This window comes from Protopterus annectens, chromosome 4.part0 (genome assembly GCF_019279795.1).
Source record: "Protopterus annectens isolate FY-2018-M chromosome 4.part0, PAN1.0, whole genome shotgun sequence".
NCBI lineage: Eukaryota > Metazoa > Chordata > Ceratodontiformes > Protopteridae > Protopterus > Protopterus annectens.
The window spans coordinates 845,997,634-846,022,288 of NC_056733.1; the positions used below are offsets into that span (position 1 = coordinate 845,997,634).

At 38.3% G+C, this 24,655-nt stretch overlaps 1 protein-coding gene across 1 annotated transcript in view; it reads left to right on the forward strand.

The window, feature by feature from the left end:
- Positions 1 to 24,655, forward strand: part of USP43 (ubiquitin specific peptidase 43) — a 2,684,284-nt gene that overhangs the window by 1,934,274 nt on the left and 725,355 nt on the right. The gene's annotated exons all lie outside the window — the stretch shown is intronic.

Genomic DNA, 24,655 nt, shown 5'->3' on the forward strand with positions numbered 1-24,655 from the left:
ATATCATAGGAGCTATGCAGGCTTAAATAATTCTTAACTGCCTCCAACCTATATGTGTGGGGTATTACAGTAAAGAGTGAATTAATATCCATAGATGCCAGTAAACAGTTGTCTGGTTGTTCAAGTGAGCTATAAAAAGTCCTACCAATGTCAGACAAAAGTTGTTTTATGTCCTTCAGTACATAAGATGAAGTACTAACAATATTGGTCTTAAATTATTTTCAACATATTTAGATATTGAATGTGTAACTCACCCTTGACCAGACACTATGGGTCTGGATGGTGGTTTATATCTATCTTTACGCAGTTTGGAAGGCCCTGAATGAGTGCCAATATCTACACCATCATGGTCCTTGCCTATTGGGAGGAGCAGTCTGTTTTGACACTAGACATTTGCTGATAAAATTCTGTTCTATAGGAGATTTGTTGACAACTTCCTTCTTGGGGGGGGGGGGGGGCACAGAAAGTGAGTTAGGAGATTTTTTTATTTTTCTAGATACCACTACTGATTTTTTGAGGTTCACCTATTCTGTCTCCTCAACTGAAATATCTTTTTTAGATGTGACTATATTCAAGGACACTAATGGGAAGTTGTCTTCCAGATTATTTAGAAAAGAATGTAGAAAAAATAATGTCCTGATTACAGACAGTATGCATCCTACCTATACCTATAGGAATATCATAAAAGATCAGGCCATGCTTATATCTAGGTTAGATATGGAAGAGGAACATTTTGATCAGGATATGGGAACTTTCAGAAATGAATTGTTGCAGAGGAAATATCTGAGAAGTGAGGTAGATACTGGGATTCAGCAAGCTAAATCTATCAGGAAAGGTAGGGCAAAACCATATATCAGCAATACCCATGATACTTCTTCCCAACAGTTGAAAGAAAATTATAATGTTAAAAATCTATCCCTTCACTTAGAATACTCTGGGAATGTTAGAAAGGTACAACATGTAATTGATAGAAACTGGTCCATTTTGCAATCAGACCTTGAGATAGCTAGGATTGTTGGCCAGAAGCCAAGATATTGTTATAAAAATAAAAAAATCTCAAAAGGTTACTTTGTCAACCAAAAAAGTCCAAGGAGATGATTTATGGTCTTAATAAATGTGGGCAATGCAGTGTCTGTGATGTTTTGAGTGACGAGGAACTTTGTACATCCTATAAGAAACAAGAAGTATAAATTTAAAGTTAAGTCGAACAGTAAAACAAGGAATTTAGTATACCTGGCTGTGTGTTTAGCTTGCCCTTCCTTCTATGTTGGCATGACCACTCGCTCACTGAGAGAGAGGGTCAGAGAGCATTTGGCTGCTGTCAGAAATAATGAACCAGATAGAAGAGCTCTAGCCAAACATGCTATCTGTGCAGGGGGAATGCATCAGTTCCAATTCAAGTTATTGAATGTATTTTTCAAGATTCAAGGCTGGGTGACATGAACAATAAACTGGAATTAAGAGAGTTAAAATGGATTATTGAGTTACAGGCCGAAAAAGAACCAGGGCTTAATGATAAAACATTGATTAAGCCCTATCTAAAAACAAGACGTTTATAAAATCTGCTAATATTGTTTATGTTTTATTAAAAACTCTATTTGTTTTATTGATTTTTACTTCACTGATGAAATGTCAGTTTGTGTTTTAAATTGTTGGTGTTAGCAAGCTGCAGTATGTTTTGGCTAGATACCTATTAATATGCTGTCTCTTTAACTTGAGTGCTGAATAGATGTAATCAATTAATTAACAGCAACTTGGTAGAGCGTAAGAAGTATATAAAGTGGTTTTAGCTTATGTTGTTTCATTCATGGTCTGAAGAAGCATCTGCGATGTGAAAGTGCTAACCATATTAAAGTTTTTATATTATTTCTGCCGTGTTTCTCCCTACATCACCTTTATGGCCTATTCGTGCAGGGAGCACACTTCTGATGTACAATCCCCCTAGGTAATAAAAACTTTGGGATACTGGCCAGACATTGAGCTATTCTCATCAGAGGAGCCCAGATGTGATAATACTACAACAGTGAAAAAAAGGACATCTACTGTTATGGTAATGCTTTTCACAACTGCACTATTTTCTTGGAGCTTAGAGTGTATTATATTACAAAAATGTCAAAATAATGAAAATTAATACTCCTTTCCCCATGCTGGTGTGATTAACAGAGGTGTTAATTGGGTACAAGGGGCAAAGCCTCAAACATTGAGGTTTAGACCCTACAAAAACATACTTTATGGATAAAGCAAAATAAAGAAGACACAAATAATGCAGTATTGGGTCTTTTGTTATACTTGATCTACTAAGAGGCGAATAGCACAAATGGAAGAAAAGGTTGCTTCAGAAACTGTGTAAAGAAGAGAAATAACTTGGGAAGAATTGAGTAATGGAGCTAACACAGGCAGATTTCAGCAGGAGAAAATGGGAGTGCATGGTTTCTACGGATTGCAGACTTTATGACAAGGAATGTCAGATGATTAAGCAAGTAAGACTGGAGTTGATCAGTGGCAGAGAAAAGTTTCTTGTAACTGAGGTTAGAAAGAAGAAGCCAGTTCTAAAGTAAGCTTCTTATAGACTACAGGAGGCACACACTTTTCTTTGTACATCAGGGTACAGTTGATGTGGTAAGTGGAATTATAGACCATGCAAAGGCAAGAACATGGAAGGTCCAGGACATGGAAAGAGCTGGAGTGGTAATTGGTCTTTCTGGAAGTGCTACAAAAGCTAAATTGTGGTCCAGCTTAGAAATATAAGATCCAGAACTATGATTCCTTCCTTAAATAGTGGACTTTTAAACAGAGATTTGGAATAGAAGATCACAGTGATAAAACGTGCCAAACATAGAAACTCTGTGCAGACTGATGGACTTCATCTTTCCCTCTCTCTCTGGGCTGGGCAGCATTGCTTTATTCCATTTTACATAAGTACATCAGAATCATTGCAGTACTAAACTGAGGTGGAAGGAGGGTAGGGAGCAGAATGATAGGAAGACAAAAGGGCCACCCACATCAGGTCTCATGTAAACATACATAGGGAAGGCAAAAGCTTCAGTGGGTAAGAATATGTATAAAAGATAAAAAGAGAAAATATTGTATAAAATGGTCAGGAAGGAGTGGAGGGCCATGTTGAGCAAACTAGCAACATTAAACAAGAAATTGGGAGCTTCATACTGGGATAAAAGAGGGAAAGTAGACATAGTAGGTTTGACAGACACGTGGACAATGATGATGAGGGGTTCACTGCATAGAAGTAAATATGCTCCTGGTCACTTAACAGTCTCACTTGCCATTAATAAGGGGGAGTGACAGGAAAACAAAGAAGGCCAAAGAGGAAGACTACAGGAAATGCATACTACGTTAAACTAGCTAGGGGAAATGTTTGAGACTGAGACAAGAGATTGGAGATGAGTACAGAAAACTGACAAACTGTAGTTAAAATTTAAAGAGTGTATGAAGACAGCTGCAGAAAGAGGGCTAAGGAAAAATGCAAAGCAGAGAAAAGAAATAAACTCGCGTGGTTCAACAGGGAGGTTGAGAGGTCATGCACGCCGAGAAAAAAAACATTTCATGAATTATGGAAGAGAAGATGAGTGCAAACAGAAGTAAAGAAGATGCCATGAAGGAGTTATAAATGTAATAAGGTAGACAAATCTAGAAAACGTTATTTTACAAAGAAAGAGGAGAAAAGATGTTATCGGTAAACATGAGGGAGTTGCTGAAATTGGTCAAGGAATTTAGAAATACAGTGAGAATGAAGAAAAGGCACACAATGCAGTAAAGCCATTGACTCAGTGTCTCACTCCTAAAATCTGACAGATGAATGAAAGGTACTTAGAGTAGGAGGAAAGTTGACTAAATGTGTAAAAGGGTTGGCTATGTGTCACAATGTGGAGACTAGTTAGCAGAAACTAAACAAAAAGAAAGAGAAGTAGCTAGGAAGGCTCCAGTGGGGTCATTCCTAGGACATATTCATCTTAGCACGTTTGTATCAGACAACAAAAAGAGCACTGATGTGATTAACCTATTGGTGAAGACTCTGAAAAAGATGGTGAAATGGAAGCAGGAGAAGAAAGCCTTCATAAGGGTCAGAGGAGACAGACCGAGTAATCTGAGAGGTGGCATCTAATATTTATCTTCGCCTTGGCTCTAGTAATACTAGACTGCACTACCAGCTTGGGTGAGTAACCTTAAAATGTACAGATCAAGAAGAAGCCTTACAGTGGTCGAAAAAGTAGAATATTTTACCACCAGATGCAATCTGAGTATGCTGTAGCCAGGCTCTAGTAATCTGCAGGGTTGCATCCCCTCTGTAGATCTTTGGTCAAGCTCTGGATGTCCTATACTGTTCATTTCTTGTACCGTACTAAAGATAGGATATCGGGCTAGTAAAAAGAAAGGTTACAAGGGTTCCCAGCCTATTGGTGCAGCATCAGAACATCTGCTTGTGCAAATGATGACCCAGCATTAACTAACAATTTTGGAAGCCAGAAACCCGTTGAAGAGGGAAATGCTTGAGAAACCAGTCGCCAGCTTGCTTTCCTCAGGTAGAGGATTGTCAATTTCCCCAATACTGTTCCAGTCTCTAATGGAGACCTCGGAAAGTTACTGTGTCCTACATATGCATGTGAACGGGGAGTGGCTTCTTAAGCATGCCATGTGTGGGAGTATACATGCCTATGTTATAGCCACACCTCACAGCAACACAGTAGGATTACAAAAATCCCTGCTGTAAGGAGATGAAGATGTACTGGGAATTCATAATCTCCTTTTCATCTAAACCCAAGTTGCTACAGTTACTTCCTGCCATCTAGGATCCCAGACATTGTCTCAAGGCCTGCTCTGAAGGGTGAAGATCAGGAGATACAAGTAGAGGCAGTGGTAGCAATAGATGGCCAAGCTGGGCAGCACAGCACAAAAACAAAGCAAAAAAGCTAAAGTGTAGTCAAGAGAACAGAAGACAAGGTATACAATGAGAGGTCACTGGAGAAATATCTATTCTCACCTGAGGGCAGGTGAGAAAGAGGTGTAGTATAAGAACATGAGACTGTGAAGAATCAGTCTAAAGGCATATATCTCCCATGAAAAACATAGGTGAAAGGAGAGGGTGGTCTTCTGCACCAAGGCTATAACATTCAAGCAAAAATGCTAGCAATTACCTTTTGTGGAAAGAATTGTGGATAAACTGACCAGTTTACCTGAGTAGATGGAAGACTATAAGGTTAGAATTCCTTCCAGAATGTCTAAAATGGATGGTAGTAAGAGAAGTAGTATAACTGACTTCATGAACTGAGCAGATTAGATAACTTATCTTTTTCTGTAATCACATGAATATAATATAATATAATATAATATAATATAATATAATATAATATAATATAATATAATATAGTATAGTATAATATGATATAATATAATATAATATAATATAATATAGTAGAGTATAATATAATATCATATCATATAATATAATATAGTATAGTATAGTATAGTATAGTATAATATGATATAATATAATATAATATAATATAGTATAGTATAGTATAGTATAGTATAATATGATATAATATAATATAATATAGTAGAGTATAATATAATATCATATAATATAATATAATAAGTATTCCTGCTGAGACTGGGAAAGACAGGTATCATATACTGTAACAGAAAGCATGTCTAATATTCTTTTTGGATTTTGAGAAAGGTTTATAAATAGTTTGTATGATAAGGCTTTCAATTTCATGTAAAATTGAGGGGAACTACATCATTTCTTGGAATCACTTTCTTGATTTCTCTTTAATACATTTTTTTTTTTTAATGGGAAAAGACCACGGAATGCATTTCAGAGTTCTGCAAAGAATCAAGCTGGGGTAGTTAATATCAGAGTTTGTAAGGGCTAACACCCACTTTGAATATAAAATATTTAAAGTGGTAAACAGAACAACCATAAATCTTTATTCATTGCTTTCAGAATTGCTTAGTTTATCTCTAGGAATGTTGACTACAGAGTAATTCTCTCTTTACTGCACTTTTAGCTCAGTAATGAGAAAACCACTTACTACTCATATCAGCATCCGCTGGTGTTATGAGTAACAGGCCACAGGAGTTTTAATTTAGTGTCCGTGCTATCTAGAAAGCTATTGAAACAATCTGTTGCAAAAAGTTAAAAACTGTAACCATTTGAAGTTCTTTCCCCAGACTTTAGATTTTAATAGGTTACAAAAAAAAAAAAAAAAACTTCCTGGATTTAAGGACAGACAATAAAATGCCTTGAGCATGTCAGATGTACTGAATCACTATTCAGTAATTCATTTTCTAATGTCAGACATGACAGAGTGAAGATTGCAATGATTACCACTTTAGAAAGGTGCAAGCTGTCTACCTCAAAGGACTGTCTGCCTCATTTTCATGCAATAAACAGCATCACAGAGGGCCTGTGGCACGAGACTAGAGTGACTCGAGACTTTATACATTCTGATTTTTTTTCCATAAATACTGCTTTCAAGTCTTTTAATTACTTGACTTTAATTAGACTAACACATTCATGATTCAGGGTTCATCTACTTAATTAACTGCATTTGATAACTTTGCCATAACAGTTGATTATTGCTATTTGAGAACCTCCTCCATTATATATGTAAACAAGAAGAGATGTACTAAACATTATATGGGATCTGAAGTCCCATCACTATTGTAGTATAGCATAAAAGTAATTAGATTGTCAGAATATCCATAACTAGTAAGACTGATTCTGCTACTTTATGGAATAATTTGAGTGGATCTGGTACATGAAGCACTGCACTGTGGTCTGTCATGTGATTATGGTACACAGGTGGCAAATTTTATAAACTGTGTGTACTGATGATATTAATTACAGATTTTTTTTGTGCTTGCATACTGAATTTCAATAAATGTGCTGGATGCACTGCCTTCTGAACATCAATCCATACTAATACACACCTTACTAAATATGAAATAAATAAAATCAGTCACTGCTAGAAAAAAAACATTATTGTTAGTAATGCTGAAGTATGTGGTACTAATTATTAAAATTTGTAATAAGAAGGATGTGCTATACATTAAGGTTACTACAATGGAAAATGTTTGTGAAATTCTGAGAGACGGCAAATAGTTTAATAAAACTGTTAAACAATACACTGGATTTTTAAATTTACTGACAAGCAGCAGGATTAAGCTAATACATTTTAATATCAAACCATGCTAGAAACCTTTAGAAGATAGGTGTGGATGTTAATTTAGAATTACAGTTTTATGAACATTTTTAATTAAATGTTTTGTTGATGATAATTAATTGCTGTGGTTACCAAGTGAGTTTTTTTTTCAAAATCTACTAGAGATTCATGTTAGTTAGCTTTTCATAATATGTTGGTTAACTACACTGATAACGTATATACACAAAAGTTATTAGGCAATATCTGATTAACTACTTTTTCTGTTTTGTGTTATATCTTGTATTATTTCAAGGTAAGAGTATTTAGCTTCTATATTTACTATTTATTTATTTATTTATTTATTTCCAGTTTGATGACCGGGGAGGTCCACTGGGCTCAAGGAGCCCGTTTTCAGTGGAGGCCTGGGGAGAAAAGCTCCATAATACCTAATAAAAATAAGCAAAACGTAATATTACATAGTAAAATTTAGTAAAGTGTGATCATAAAATAGAGGAACATATATTACATACATATATACTTGATTAGAGACAAAATGTACATAGTTATAAAAACTGACATTTGTAAATACAGTTTTCCATAAAAGGGGTGAATAAAGGTGGAAAGTACATTATTTAAAATATATAGATTCAGGATATTAATGTATATAAAGAGGCAGTTATGAAATAGAAAAAAGTGGAGTGCATACATTACAGTTTAGGATACGGAAGTGTTGATGTTCTTCGTTAAATAGCATCAAAATTTATGAGTTGGTAGCAGAGAGAATCATTCCCAGATGTGGAGAGAGGACAGACAGTAAACTATTTACAATATATACATTCAAGATATAGATGTTAAATTACGTTATATTCAGGGTGAGGGTGCTGTTTTAGGTAACCAGTATGGAGTAGAGTTACTTGTAGTAAAGTCATTAGCAGGTTAGGTGGGTAGAGTGCAACTGCATTTCCAGTTTTGGGAGAGGTGGAAATGGAGCTGGATTTTAAAGTATTCAAAGATTTCAGAGAGTAGGAGGGAGAGAATTCCATTTTTTTTGCTAAAGAAAAGGATAGGAGAAGCTGACCAGCAGGATGGTTTGGTTTGTGTACAGAAATTAGATTTTGGTGGGCAGATCTTAGAGTTCTGTAAGGGGTGGTATGATGGTAAGATGTTTGTTAGAGCTGGGCATCTAGTTGGTTTAAAAATTAGTTTGTGGGTTGTAGTGAGTTGGAGGTAGTTAAGGTAGCTGGGAAGTTCTAGCCAATTTAGCAGGTGGAGGGATGTACAGTGGTGAGAGGAGAATTTGGATTTAGTGGCAAATTTTTAGATTTTGTTGTAACAGATTTCAGTTTGGAAGAGATAGAGGAAGATAGGTTGGTTAGAAGGGGAGCACCGTACAATAGTGATGGTAGTAAGTAGGTAGTGGCGAGTGTTTGTCTTGTAGAAGGAGAGAGAAAGTGGGAGTTTCTGTACAGCATGCCAAGTTTCTGATGTGTTTTCTTAATATTTAGCTGAATATGAGTATCGAATTTTAGGTGTTCTTCAGTAGTAACCCCAAGAAGTTTAGCAGAAGGAACAACTTCTATGGTGGAATTGGCATGGCTGATAATATTGAAAGAGTGTTTGTCAAGTGGGAGAGATTTTGAGGGAGAGAAAAGTAGAATTTTAGATTTGTTGGCATTTAGAGAGAGGTGGTTTTGAAGCATCCAGTTCTCAGTAGTTGAGAAGGCAATTTGAGTTTTTGTTTGGAGCTCTGGGAGGTTAGAAGTGGAGCAGACTAAAGTTGAGTTGTCTGCATATTGTACTATCTTAGTGTTTGGAATGGCTACATGGAAATCATTAATGAATATATTAAAGAGCATTGGACCGAGTATGGATCCTTGGGGTACCCCGGTCGGGGTGGGTAGGAAGGCTGAGATGCCAGTTCGCCATTTCACTGCCTGGGATCTGTCAGAGAGATATCTATTGAACCAGGTTAGGGTATTTTGAGAGAGATTAAGGTTAGAAAGGTGGTTCAGGAGGTGTGAATGGGAGACAGTACCAAATGCCTTGGAGAGATCAAAAAGGACTGTGGATACAGTTTCTCTAGAGTCACGGGCATGGTTTACTATGTCTAGGTAAGAGAGAAGAGCAGTTATTGTACTATGGCCAGGACAGAAACCATGTTGTGTAGGGGTGAACAGGTGATTATTGGTAAGGAAAAGCATGAGCTAGAGGTGGATGCATTTTTCTAGAATTTTTAAGATTGGGGAGAGAATGGCTATAGGTCGGAAGTTTGAGATGTTATTATTTTTGCCACCTTTGTGGAAGGGTAGGATAAAGGGAGCATGCCACAGTTTGGGGACATAAGATTCCTGTTATGGATCTATTGATGAGAATGCTAATGGGGATCGCGATACCATCAGCTGCAAGTTTTAGGAAGAGTGAAGGGATATTGTCAGGGGAATTGGGGCATGGCTTAAGTTTAGGCAGAAGTTTTTTTATGTATGAGGTGGAGATGGGTTTGAGTTGAAACATGGGAGGATTGCTAGGGATGGAAGGTTGGGTAGAGGTTAGGGAAGAGGGTTTGAGGTGAGGGGTGTGGCGGCTGGTGACTTCATATCAAAGGGGGGCTGCAGGAGACAGCTGAATGGGTGGGGTCAATGGGAAGGGGTGTGGCCAACTAGAAAGGGGAGGAGCTGTGCTCAAAACCACAAAAACTAAATATACTGCCCTGGGTGCCAAACTGTCATTATGAGAGTCCAATCAAGACAAAATGAAGTGTAGAAGAATAAAAATATTTCAATGCATTGGCTGCATGACAGCTTAATATCTAGATGGAAACAAAAAGGTTGTGAGGCATGAAAAAATAAATTACTTTTTTTTTAAATACATTAATGGAATGCCAGTCAAAATCAAGTATAAGAAAAACAAGCAGCACTCAACTCAAACCACTTCTTGCACTGCAGTTCTAATTATGATTTATATTCAGCTTTATTAAAGTACCAAGTAACATGCTGAAAGTGGAAATCTCTGATGCCCCCACTTGTAAAGATGTTCCTTATCCAAAAAAAGACCTGCTGCCTGACATCTACTTGTTTCATGGGGAAAACATGATCAAAGTAAAAAATGAAAAGCAAACAATAAATAAGGTCAAGATATATTGCTTAAAAGGATTACTGTACAGGTTATGGACCACACGATTGGCATTCTGTTTACGGGTAAAGCCTGCAGAGATTACTGGAAGTCTCCAAGTGTAATGAGACTCTTAAAATAATGTAATCCTGTCCTTTATTACAAATACTGGCATATGCATTTCAATACCCAAGGCTTATACATCATCTAGTTAAGTATTCTCTACATGGCAACAGAAAGGCTTTCAATGTTGGCAATTCTTTAACAGTATGCTTATTAAAGCTTACATGCATCTTGCAATCTCAGCCAAGCTTACTTGATGGTCATTAAAGAATTGCTACTTAAACAAAGAGCAACAGGCACTTTGAGTAATAAGCATAAATCAACAGTACAAAAAATATGACAGAAACCAGACCATTCTGTAAAAATCAAGGACAGATGAAAAGCCACTCTAGTACTTGTGTCTACCTTGGATGGGGGGGATACTCTGCACATTTACACTGCATAACTACTCCTTGCCTTGCTTCGACACATCCAGAGTCACTACATGGGGGAGTGGGGTGCAACAAGTATGTCACAGTTTGAAATGTCTCTGGCTGACTTGTGATGGCCCTGACACATTTGTCATACCTCTCAACCTCAGAGCAAGAAATCTGGACAAAGCCATACAAAGAAATGGGACAAAGGCCCAAAAATAAGGACAATTTTTAAAATATTGTTCTTATAAACTTAGAAAGATAATAGAGGTCTTGCATTAGTATGAATTTTCTGAATGGTATGAAATCTGAAACTCAAATGTCTGTCATTATTTTCTAACTTCAGTCTTTAATGATTTGTCACTAATTTGCCAAAAAAAACAAAATTTTATGAAAAATGGACCAAAAATGTGATGTAAAAATATAAAATAGCAACACAATACAGCTGGGAACCTGTCAAAGAAGGGACACTTTAATATTAGTACTGCTAACTTGAGCAGCTGACAAAATAAAAGAATCTACATGCATTTCTGAAATAAAAGTAATCTAACTGATTATTACAGTTATTTCTTAATTATAAACCCTCCATGTTTTCTTCCAAAATTGCTATTTTGCGGAGGGATCATTAGGGGAAGAGCAACATTTTGAGCCAAAATCAGGGACAGTTGAGAGGTTTGGCTATGCCTAATTCTATAAAGCAATTTATTTGCATGTACCTCTCAACCTGTTAATGCAATAAATCTGGACAAGGCCAAATATATTGGGGGAACATATAAACAGTACTAAAAATTGCTCTTGTATAAACTGAGACAGTTGATAAAACAGGTCTTACTTTAGCATGCATTTTTCTGAAGGTTATGAAGTCTGAAACTCAGTGTGTCATTATTTAGTGACTTAATTCCTAAATGATTTGCCAGAAAACCACAAATTTTATGAGGAACAAACCAAAAATAAGAAGCAAAAATTCTATTCATTCTTTGAAAATCTGGACAGTTGGGAGGTATGGTTCATCTGGGGCTGCCTAAGTTTGCCGTCCTTCCCCCTCACAAAACCATGGTCGAATGGAGCCTCCCCCTGCAGCCATTCCAATGATCCATTACTTGGCTATTTCACCCCATTTACCATAAACACTAATGTGCATACTGATTTACTTCTATGATGATTTGAACTTCATTTGAAAGTTTTATTTTGCATTTTATAGCACAAACACTAAGACATCTGCTAAACAAACTTGGCATTAAAACTTCTCTGCCATTGAAACTCACATTCATTGAAACAACATTGAAACCCACATTCAAAGAAAATACATTTTACCCGTGGCAGATAAAGATTAATTCTGGGCTGTTTTCAAATCATAGGCCCCTTGCATATCAAACATACATGTGCTCTTTGATACACCTTCCTATTGCTTTGAACATTTTTCCAGTAAACAATGAAACAAAACGCATGCACCAATGACAAAACTGCCCAATTCAGAACATTTCCATCATAAAAGTCTACTCAAACTACTACAGTCCACTATTATCAGTAAATATGCACAATTCTATAGTCCACCATTATCAGTAAATATGCACAATCTCTGAAGTAGTAAAAAAGTCATCTAAATAATTCCACGTTAAATAAATCTGTAATGAAGAGGTTGCTGCTAGCAATCACCTTTATATTTCATGGTTTCATCGAAAAATAAAGTGTCTGATGCCCCTGAGGAATAAATTGCCTAAATTACATGAAAAATAAGCTAGTAATATTGCAATAGGAAATGGATGGAAAACTGATAACAGGCTCATAGTTAGTATCTTAACTTTCAGTACGGCAGCATTCACCCCTTATGGGAGTAGAACCAACAACCTTCTGCATCAAAAGCAAGCACACAACCTGTTGTGCTATTAGCAATACGAGCTGACTCAGCATAATCAGCACTAAACTTCTCTTCCCCTGCAGCTCTCAGCTCCTTGTAAAGTCTACTCAATACTCAACTGCATCTCATCTTCGCAGCACAAGAAATCTGGAAAAAGCCAAATTTATTGGGGTGGGTCAAAAGGGCAAAAACCAGGGACACATTAAACATTGCTTGTATAATCTTTGAAAGCTGCTAGAATAAAATTCTGTGTTACCACCATACATTTTACTGCCAAGGTCCCTGTGCAAAAGAGTCAGAACAACCTACCACTATGCCAAATCAGCTGCTTTGTGAAAGAGAGGAAGACTGAAACTTAAATGGCTATCATTTAATGAATTCAGTTCTCACCATAGCTGTCAACCTCTTAGCAGAAAACACCTGGACAAACACAGTAATGAGGGAATACAGCCCCCAGACATATTCAGTGAATTCAGTTCTTGCCATAGCTGTCAACCTTAGCACAAAAAACCTGGACAAAGCCAATTACAGGGTAATACAGTCCCAAAAATAAGGACAGATTTCAAATAGTCATCTTATAAACTTAGAAAATTGCTATAATAAAAGGTTGTGTTACTGTATATTTATTGCTAGAATAAAAAGTTGTTTTACTATGTATTTTCTGAAGAACATGAAGTCTGAAATTCAAATGCCTGTCAATTTTACTTCTGATGGAACAAAAACAATTTTCAGTAGAGGCCCAGGGAGAAATACTGTAGTCACATGTCTTTGTAAAATGGCAGGACACCAGAGCAAATCCACACAAACACAGGGATAAGATGCAGACTCCACAGAGAAGGCACCCCAGCCAAGAATTAAACCAGAAAACCTATAGCTGTGAGGCAACAATACTGCCACTGCACCATCAAATATGTAAGGAATGAAGCTTTCAGAAACCTGAAGTCTGAAATTCAAATGCCTGTCAATTTTATTTAACATTTGTTAATCAGGACGGTCTGACTTAGAACAAAAAAACAATTTTCAGCAGAGGCTCAGGAAGAAATAATGCAGACATGTCTTTGTAACATGGGAGGACACAAAAGCAAACCCACACAAACACAGGAAGAAGATACAGACCCCACAAAGAAGGCACCCCAGCCAGGAATCAAACATGAAAACCTGCAGCTGTGAGGCAACAATGCTACCACTGCACCATCAAATATCAAGCATTGGAGCATTTACAAACTACAGATATTATGAGGAACAGATCAGATCAAATATGAGGCAAAAATCTGCAATTTATTTTACAAATGGTGGTGGGTAGGGAATTCAGGTCTTTAACACCTGTATACAAGGTACAGGGTTCAAGCCTGAGGTATTCCCTACCATACCACCATGAGTCTAACCACACCAGTATATTGCACCTGGGGCATTTTCACACGCACACACAGGACTGCTGCAAATCAGCGATTTTTTAAATTTTTTTATCTTTTCATTTTTTTTTATTTCTTTACTTTTTCGTTATTTTACAGTTGAGGGGGCTGCAGTCCGGCAGTCCAATATAATGGGCCGCCCCTGGGTGAGGGGAGGGGTTGTGATTTGGGAAGGTCTTGGTCAGTTCTGTTAAAGTATTGGTAAAGAAAGAGTTGAATAGAGTGGCTATTTCTGGGTCAGTTTTTCTGGTGTCAAGACAAGGATTATGTTTGGTACATGGGTTCAGAAGAGAGTTGATGGAGTTCCAGAATTGTTTAGGGTTTTTAGTATGATTAGCCTGGAGTTTAGTATAGTAGGATTTTTTATTTTTTATAATGTGTTTTTTGGCTGGGTTGTGGAGTTGCTTATATTTAAGAAGGGTGTCAGGGTGCTTATCATGCTGGTAAAGTTTCCAGGTCTTGTCTCTTTGTTGCATAAGTGTTTTAGTATCTTTAGTTAGCCACGGGCGGAATTGGGTTTTATACATTTTATTCTTGGTGGGGCTTGGGAGTTCAGGGTATTTAAGAATGTTGAGTTGAAGAAGTCTATGGCGTTTTCTAGAGGAAGAGATTTTAGACTGTCCCAGTTTGTTAGTTGAGGGAATTGGAAAAAGTTGTAGAGTTAAGGTTTTGAGGTTTCGAGTCTGGATATATTGGTGTAGGTGAGGGGTGGAGGGGGTTGCTCTATGGATGAAGGCTTGCAACTGGTCACTCATGGAGTCTGGTAGGATGCCTGTATGTGAGATTTTATTTGGGTGGGAGATTAGCATCCAGTCAAGAGTGGAGCCTGGGGGATTGTTTTTATTGGGTCTGGTAATGTCATTTGTAAGTTGTGTGAAATTGAATAGATTGATAGATATGGAGGGATTATTGGAATTCATTTTGTTCCATTCAATGTTCACATCCCCTAATATGTATGTCTCAAGTGTAATATTAGTTGTAGCCCATAAAAGAATTTCTTCAAGTGTACTGGTTACTATTCACCCTAAGTCATTACAAAGTTGTAATTTCATAAGTATAAATGCAGCCTTTTTGAGATAGCACAAAATGAACAGTAATGACATGTAATTCCACAAGCCCGTATCTAGCAGTGTATAACATATCTCACTATTTTTCCTACATATAATGGAAGAAAATAGAATGCATATCACTGTATGGTTCTTGGATTATCTTGTGATCCATTTTGCTTTGAATTTTTCCCTCTCTCTTCTGCTGAGGGAATCTTTTCCTGCTTTTGGAGAACTGAACTCCATCTAATGAAGTTACATTTTCCTTGTATGCATCTATTGCTGTGAGTGGGCTGTGTTTTAAGATGAAGAAGTATCCTAAAATTCCCACCAAACCAAAGAACACACTTTCATATCCCAGACAACCCAAACTCAGAACTACTCAATACTTCACTTGCTCTAACTCTAACCCTGCATAAAAAAAAACAAAAAAAAACATGAATGCTCTTATGTAAGTGTTTCAGCCACATACTACTTATTAAGATTTATTAATTCTGAAATAGCTGTATGTTACTCCTTTACAGCAGGTCCCAAGTTACCGCATCACTCCAGTGCAATGTCCCACTATCAGGTGCTGATGGAATTTACTTTGGATTTACCCTGTACTAGAAGCCCAAGCAAGCAAGCAAACAAACAAACTAGCAAATGGCTGGTGTAACATCTTTAATTAGATGGCAAACTACTTATTTGCATTAAATAAATTGATCAGCCTTTGATTAAAATGAATGTCCAAACTGTTTCCTGAAGTCCAATGCCACCAATAAGCATTACAGTCCTTGTTCCACAGCCGATATTCTGAAGTATGTGTTTTTTCTTACGTGTGACATGCTGCTGCATTTTAAGACCTGAAACAATCAATGATGACTGAAGTTGATTCCAGTCTGAGTGTGACAGTGTCTGTTATGTGGAGCCAAAATAAAGTGTCTGTGGACAGTTTGCATGCCAATTTTGTAATGAGGTTGAATATATGATCAGAAGGGCATTATTTAAAATGGAATGTCGCTAATAGTCTTTGAATGAAAGCAGCTGTCCACCAGCTTTCTCAACAGTTTTTGCTACTCACTGACGTAAATAATCATTTAGAGCAGTGTGTGTGTGTGTGTGTGTGTGTGTGTCTGTGTGAGAGAGAGAGAGTGAGCATGTGTGCATATGTGTGAGTGTGAGTGCATACATGTGCATGTGTGTGTGTGTGTGTGTGTGTGTGTGTGTGTGTGTGTGTGTGTGTGTGTGTGTGTGTGTGTTGTGTGTGTGTACACATTCTCACCACCTGGGCTTGTGTGAAGCAAACTGAAGTACATTGAATTGAGCATACTTTCTTATACATGAACATATGAAAGATGCCCATAGCCAGAATATGCTTATTTGTTCATTTTTAGCAGTAAAAATTAAAAAAATAAAGCTAAGGAATACCAGTCATAAAATAGTTATGTTATACAGCATCATGATGCATACAGTAAATATACTGTGCAATGCTTTTATCAGCACACCTGCAAAAATATAGCACTGTAATATTGCTGAGCAAGAAGAAGACCGAACACAGGAAAGATGAAAAACTTAACATACCCACCCAAAAAATTAAATGTAAAATAAAGAAAAGGAAGTTGTAAAAGGTTAAAAGCACAATGATAGAATTATAATGCATCTTAATTTTCAGAGGCATCTAGGATGAAATATTAAGGTATAAGGCACATGGGTTGTACTACTAACATACCTTTCAACTTCTTGCAGTAAGGAATCTGGACAAAGCCATTAATAAAAGTGTGACAAAGGCCCAAAAATATGGACAAGTTTTTTAATATTGCACTTACAAACTTAAAAAGGTGATAGAATAACAGGGTTTGCTTTAGCATGAATTTCCTGAAGGGTATGAAGTCTGAAACTCAACTGCCTGTCATTTTCTAACTTCAGCCTTTAATGATTTGCCAGTAAAAACACACAATTTAATGAAAAATAGACCCAAAATATGAGGCACAAATCTGGACATTATGTGAAAATCTGTACAGCTGAGAGGTATGCTAACTAAATAATTTAGTATGCATAACTGTTGAGACTGTTAAAGTGTATACCAATTAAATACGGAGGCAGTCTGAGAGCAACAGTAATTTGTATGATTCCACTATGGTGGTCCCATGAACTAGTGGATGTAGTTATTTTGCTGAATTAGCCTTTCCTCAATTGTAAAACAGTGCATTCTGTGAGTGTCATTCAGTTATATTCCATACAATCAACTGCACTTTTATTTTATACTTTTACAGTTACCACCCATAAAAATGGCAAAAAAAATAGACAAAACATCCCTGTCATGCCCGCCCACTAGTCCAGTAATCAAGGAGCCTCAATCTTCACCACTAGCACCAGTGAGGGGCATGCACATTCGGGGGATACAAGTAGACACACAGTGAAGTACAATTTCCCTTAAGAGCCCACAGAGATCAAAGTCAGTCTAGGGCTGGTTTCTCCCTTTCTCTCCTGATCCCTGGCAAGCCTCCCCATTGTCACAGCTATAGGGTCCAGATCTCAGCCTAGTGGTTAAGCTAAAACCTCCAGCACCCTCTCTGTCCAGCCATTGCTTTGTGTCCCTGCCCAAGTAGCTAGCTGACACACACACACACACACACACACACACACATACACTTTAAGGTTTAATTTATATACAAACACACAAGACACTCCTGGGGAAGGCTGGCACAGGTTCTCCAGCTATGCCCCCTTTCTGCCCAGACTAGGTAGTACTGACTGGCACCAACACTAATATCAGCTACAATAAGGCCCTTCCCAAGGGGTGACCAATTTCACTGTGTGATATTATTGTTATCCAAATAGTAAGTGTGACAAACAGCAAGACAATTGGAGTGATTTGGACAGTATCACCAAATACATGCACGTCTTTTACAGCTTAAATTATCTCTACACAAAACAGCCACAGTTGAAAGGTTTAAAAATATTTAATAATAAATAATAAAAACACAAGACAAATCTCATCAATTCAACACAGTGCTAATCAAGAGTTCAGAAATCACAGAAAACTTTAAAACAATATTGCAGGATAGTCTGACATAAATATAAAAACAGCTAGACTAATCTGGCTATATTTCTATCTAACTCTAAGAGAAAACACTGTTCTAAATACTACTTACATATAGAGCAAGCAAGTGCTGGCGAGTTGTTGTCAGATCCAGATCAAGATACAAAATGCTCAGTCTTTCTCTCTGTGAAAGTCTTAAATTGATAATACACAGTACTGCTCACTCTTCACATTACATCATTTTTATCACTTCTCCTTTAGTACCCAGACTAACAGAAACTCAAAATGTACATTTCTTTGTAAGCTGCACCTGGCCAGGAAGTCACAGCAATAAAAGACACTTTTAGATGTAAAATCTAGTAATTATCTCTGTCTTAATAACACTAGAAAGGATTTTCTAGCCCAGACATCCTGTCTACATGCTTGAGATCAAACAGCTGTAATTCTTTATTTAACAGCTTTCTTCCAGCAGGGTGCACTGTGGTTACATTTTTTGAAGTTCAGCATATAACGCAATTTTCTTACATTTAGTTTTCTTACATTTCTAAAAACAAGTCTGTGGATTATATTAATATTTACAATGGCATAGAATTATCTACAAAATAAATTCTATCTAGCTAGGCTTGCAGCCTGTCAGGTTATCACAATCCCTTACTTTGCTTCACCATTTGACAAACCCATTTTGATGGGTAACTGTAAATTGCTTTTCTTTCAGATTATTTGCTAACTAAAACTTGAAAGAAGCAGCAAACCAGAAGATAAATGGAGCAGTCGAGTACTTAAATAAACTGCATGTTAAAGGTTATTTTGCAGTATTCTTATTGTTTCATACAGTTGCTATGTTTAGTGGAAGTATTGCACAAAATGAATATGAAAGACAAAATATCTTGGACTAATATGGTGTAAACAGAGGAATTAACAGTATCTGCATACTTTTCATTTGGGATTTGCACCTTATATTGTTTCTAACTCCAGATGTCTTGACTGAAGTCACTGATGCAGTATTATTGACATATGATGTCTGGCCTGGTTATGAAAGTTTTACCTTCCTTAGCTCACATGCCTGATTTGTGACCTCTGCTCATATGTGTTGGGGTATATAAACAGATGTACAAGCAAGGATCCACAGACTATCTCGCTGCCAGCCTGAAGGCAGCTTGTACATTTTTTGGACTGTTCACTATTTGGTTATCTGTACCTTTGCTTCAATCATTTGTCCATAACTCCCTCATTGGGGAGCCTTTCTTTCTGTCTTACCATATTTTGTTGAAAGTTCTAGATGTCAGCTAGGAGGGGTAAGTGCATGTGCTTTAGACAGATTCCAGACAAGGACTTGCACACCAAGTTTTTTTTTTGCCTAGGCCTGGAACACAATCCCAAATCTTGCTCAATCAGCCAGCCATTCATTCCAAAAACCCTTAGGTCGAGGCTTTTTACTCTCAACACTTTTCTGGACTCCTAGCATCTTAAATGCTTGGCACAGTCCTAGATGGCCGACTCCACATCCTGGGACATCACTCTGCTACCAAAGAAAAAACTAAAGAGGCCTGGAACAGATTCACAGTCCAATGTTTCTGACTCTGATATACCTGCTAAGGTTGCAGAACCCATAGTACATCAGGCTACTTCTCAGTTGTCTGCTACCGAGAACCTGTCTGAGGCTGATATGGCTCCTGAGGCCTTGTAGACTGTTGAAATATATGAGAACCTGTCTCATCATCTCCAAAGGACAACATGGATTTCCTCAAATTTTAGTTAGGGAAGAGATCCAAAGGTCTATAATAGAAGTCAGAAAGGATTTCTAATCTCTATGCCTCATCCAGGTAGACATCATGCTTAAAAAGAAAAAATAGAAGACTAGCCATGTGGCCTCTCCCACAACAGCTAGGGAAAAGGAGTACATAGACTTCTTACAGGGGTTGTTCAAAGCTACTATATATTTGAAACATCCCTCCTCTGGGTCTCTGCAACCATAGGCTACTCCTCAAACAACTACCCTGATTTCCTCTTCTTCTGATGAGGAGCAGGACTATGACTCTGACCACTCTGGATGTTTCCTCTCACCTGCATTCTCCAGGGCAGATCTCTTCCAATGAAGAGATCTCCTTCACATTGGATTCCCCTACTAAGGAAGCTACTTTTGAGGAAACTAACCAAAAGTGATGAAATACTTTGCATTGTAATCCATGAAGATCTCTGATTACATCCTCTTGGAGATGAGCACACTTGCCCCTTCCCTAGACTTTCCTGTACTGAAGGCTTTCCAGGATGCCATTTAGTCCAACACTTCTGCATTTAATTCTCAACCATCAGCTCATAAGAGGCTAGACAGGGTTTTAAAAGGTGCCTGATGATCTAATATATTTATAAAATATCCCAGTGGGAAACCTCTCTGCAGTATCTCTCTCTCTCTCTCTCTCTCTCTGTGTCTTTCAATTTGCACTCTGAGCTTCTGCCCATTGCAAATGCCCTACCTATTGAAAAATATAGTAGTGCTATGGATAGATGGGGAGATAAGGTTTACGCCTCTGCTACCCTTAGCTTTAGGGTAATTAATTACTAGACACAGATGACAAAGTATTTGATCTCTATCCAGCATTCCTTAAAGTTATACTAGACCTCCCTACAGCAGGATTTCAAATCTAAACTTCTAAATTTGCCCTTGGACAAGGACTCACTGTTTGGTCCTCATGTGGCAAGCCCATTCAAAACTCTGCAAGACCAAGGTAAGACCATGAAAGTCTGCAGACATATCCTAGGTTCCATAGAAACTACCCATCTAAATTGACCTTCTTCATTAGTAGGGATTCTAGGGCAGTTGAGAAACAAAGAAAATCCCCTTGGAAAAGGTCCTCTGAAAAAACACATAGGCAACCTCCAGCAGGGAGGCCCCCTTTGGAAGCAAAATACTGTGACTGCCTCTGCATTACCCCTCCCCCTGCCCTCATTCCCATTACCTCTCTTTTCCAAAGACTGTCACTCTCCCTTGTCATGTGGGAAGCTATTACCACAGACAAGTGGGTTTCTCCATCATCAGGAACAATTATGACATGTCTTGGGAAAGGCATGCAACAACCTCCTTGAAACCAAATATCCATCTGGCCTACATTATTCATGACCTCTTGAATCAGGGCACAATCAAGCAGGCCCCAGAGGACATCATCTGAAAAGGAATTTATTCCAGGATTTTTCTAGTGGCATGGAAAGAAGGGCAATGGAGACCCATCCTAGATCTGTCTCTCCTAAACACTTACTTGAAGGTACCATCTTTTAAAATGCTTTCTCTTTACATTCTTCTGCCTTTCATCCTCCCTCAGACTTTATTAGTGTTGCTAGATCTGGAGGCTGCCTACTTACACATAAATTTGTCCTTCTTGCAGGTGATTCCTTAAGTTTTCCTCTGGCTCCTCATATTTTCAGTTTATTGCTCTGCATTTGGTCTTTCTATAGCCCCAAGAGTGTTACCAAAGTGTCTAGCTCCAGAAGTAGCTTTCTGTCACACTCAAGGAATTCAGATTTTTCCCTACCTTGATGGCCTACTGATTCAGGCTGTTTCTCCAGAAATTTGTCTTCAGCATCTAAAATTCACCTTACATTTTCTGACAGGTCTGGGTTTTAATATAAACTACAAAAAAATCCCACATGGCCCTTACACAGGACCTGGTATTTCTGGGCTGCAAACTAGACACAAAGAAAATGCATGCCATCCTTTCCCAGGAGAAAGTTCACAGTCTATCTAGTCATTTCCAAAAATCTGTCCTCTGCAACATATTGCTGAGCAAGGGAGATTCTAAGAACTTTGGGGTTCTTTGCAGTCACCATCCCTGTAATCCCATTAGTCAGACTTCACATGAAGAAAATCCAGTGGTACCTGAAATTTGTGTGGTTCCAGCACTGCCATCCCTTGGACACCCTGATTCTCTTCCTCCCTTGTCTCAAAAAGGAACTACTTTGATGGGAGGTATTGGTCAACCTCAGCCCAGGACTGCCATTCACACCTCCTTCTCTTCTTCAACAGGTTCACACACATGCCTCAGATGAAGCATGCGGGTCATGGACAGGGTCATACCAAGTGCAGGGAAAATGGCAACCTCAGCTCCTGAAGGAGCATATCAGTCTGAAAGAAATGAGGGCTCTTCTGCAGGGTCTTCAGATTTTCACCCACCTTTGGAAACATGTACCTCTCCAGGTATACACAGACAACACCATAGTCATGTGATAGATGCATAAACAGGGAGGCGCCGAGTCTTACCAACTGTGCAGGTTAGTACAGGAGGCATGGAACTTGGCAACTAAAATGAACATAATTGTCACAGGCAGATACACCCCTTCTCAGGAAAATGTACTAGCAGACTGCTTAAGGCACTGCCTGGAAGACCCCCATTAATGGATTTTGAACAAAGAGGCTTCCCAGGCAATCTCCCTTCAGTGTGGCACTCCTCAGATAGATCTCATTATGTCACCAGCCAACCATCAGCTCCCCCAGTTCTGCACCAGGACCCTTGCCCTACAGAGTTGAGGACAGATGCCTTTTCCTTCCAGTGGACAGTGAAGTTCCTCTGAGCTTTTGTTCGTCTACCTCTTCTTCCAAATATTCTTCTTAAGGTACAAAAGGAAATACCTAAACTCCTTTTGCTGGCATCATTTTGACTGAAGTAGAATTGGTTTTCCACTCTATTTCACCTGTCAAAGGGAAGTTATAGGGTAATTCCTCTTCAACCAGACCTGATAAGTCAGCAAAAATGATTGCTGCTCCACTGAAATCTTCCTTCTCTTAATCTGACCCAATGAATGATATGATTTTAATTCCTCAAAGACGCATCTCCTCTGAAGAGGTTGTTCAAGTCCTATAAGAGGCCAAGAGACCTACTACTAGTAAATCTTACCCTGCTAAATGGAAAAGGTTTTCCTTTTGGTGTGACAAACATAGTCAGGGCCAACTCTTATCACAAGTTCCTGCTGTGCTGCAATATCTCTGCAGACTTCTTACAGTCAGGGTTGGCCTACTCTTCTATAAAAGTCCATCTGTCAGCTATCAATGCCCGTTTCCCTCTTAGCCCTCCATGTATGGCTAGTCCAGAGGTTAAGCTTGTCCTCAGTGACCCCTGCATCTTAACCCACCTGGGAAACCCATCTGTGCCCCTTGGGATCTTAATTTTGTTCTAGAAAAGCTTACACTGCTTCCCTTTGACTCAGAATTTTCAGTTTCTGTAAAATTCCGTACTTGGAAAGCCATCTTCCTCTTGGCACTCACCTGTGCCAGGACAGTTTCTGAGTCACAAGTTCTCATTGCCATTCCCCTATTTCTTATTTTTCACAAGGACAAGGTGACTCTCATAGGTTCATAGGTTAGTACTAACCTAACTGCCCTTGCAAGCCATTTTAAGCCTAGCCAATTATCCCTTGTGAGACTCAAACCGTGCACCTTGTGTTTGTAAGGCAAACACCTTAACCATTAGGCTACCCAGGGCTAATGCATCCTTCATGGCCAAGGTAGTGAATGAGCTGTCCCTCAGTCAAGCTATTCATCTACCCACTTTCTTTCCCAGTCTGCAAAATGGGAGAAAAGATATTGCATTCTCTAGACATGCACAGGCAACTGATATTTTATCTAGACAAAACTAAATCCTTCAGAAAGACTGACCAGCTGTTTGTATCATTTCTGAGCTTTAATTGGGCCAGCCAACCTACGAACTATTGAGGCTTGGATTTCTAAGGCTGTCTGCTACTCACACTATGGTAAGACTCTACCTTCCTGCCATAAAGTGCATTCCAGTAGAGCAATGGCTTCCTCATGGGTGTTTTGCAAAGGAATAGACTTCAGGTCTATTTTTAGAGGTGGCCATTTTATCCTCATTACACACCTTTACCAAACCCTACAAAGTTGATGCTTTCTCAAGGACCAGGCCAGCCTTCCCTCAGTCAGTTCTGTCCAGGATGCAGGACAACTCTTCTTCTCAGTAGCCGACCACATTTCTTTTCTCTATCAGCTCTGGGAATTACCCATATGTCAGGAATACTGCAGCAGTGATTTCAGTCAGGGGATAGTACAGTTGTATAAGAACTTGTCATAACAGTAGATGTCCTACTGGCCACTTTTGCAATATTCAGTACCACCCTCCTTCCCTTCTCACTTCAACCTTCATATTCCTCTCCTCCTTGCTTTAGCCTTTTCTATATTACATGAGAATGGGGGAGTTTACTTATCTATACGAGCTACACCCCTCCTAGCTGAACAATCTCCTCTCTCAGTAGTCTTCAGGCCGCTGCTTGTGGAGATAGTCTGAGGATCCAAGCTTGTGCATCTGTCTGTATATCCCAACACATATGAGTTGAGGTTTTACTTTGGACATGTGACCTTGGGAAGGTAAAGCTTTGGTACTCCAGCTGGATATCAGTGGTGGCAACCCATATGTCAGGAATACTGCCACAGTGATCAGTAGGAAATTCACTGTTATGGAACATCTTACACAACTATACTTTCTTGTTTATGCCCATATAATTATGTCAGAGCCACCCAAAAGTATACATGCATACATACATATTTAGTAGACTATAAACTGCAGC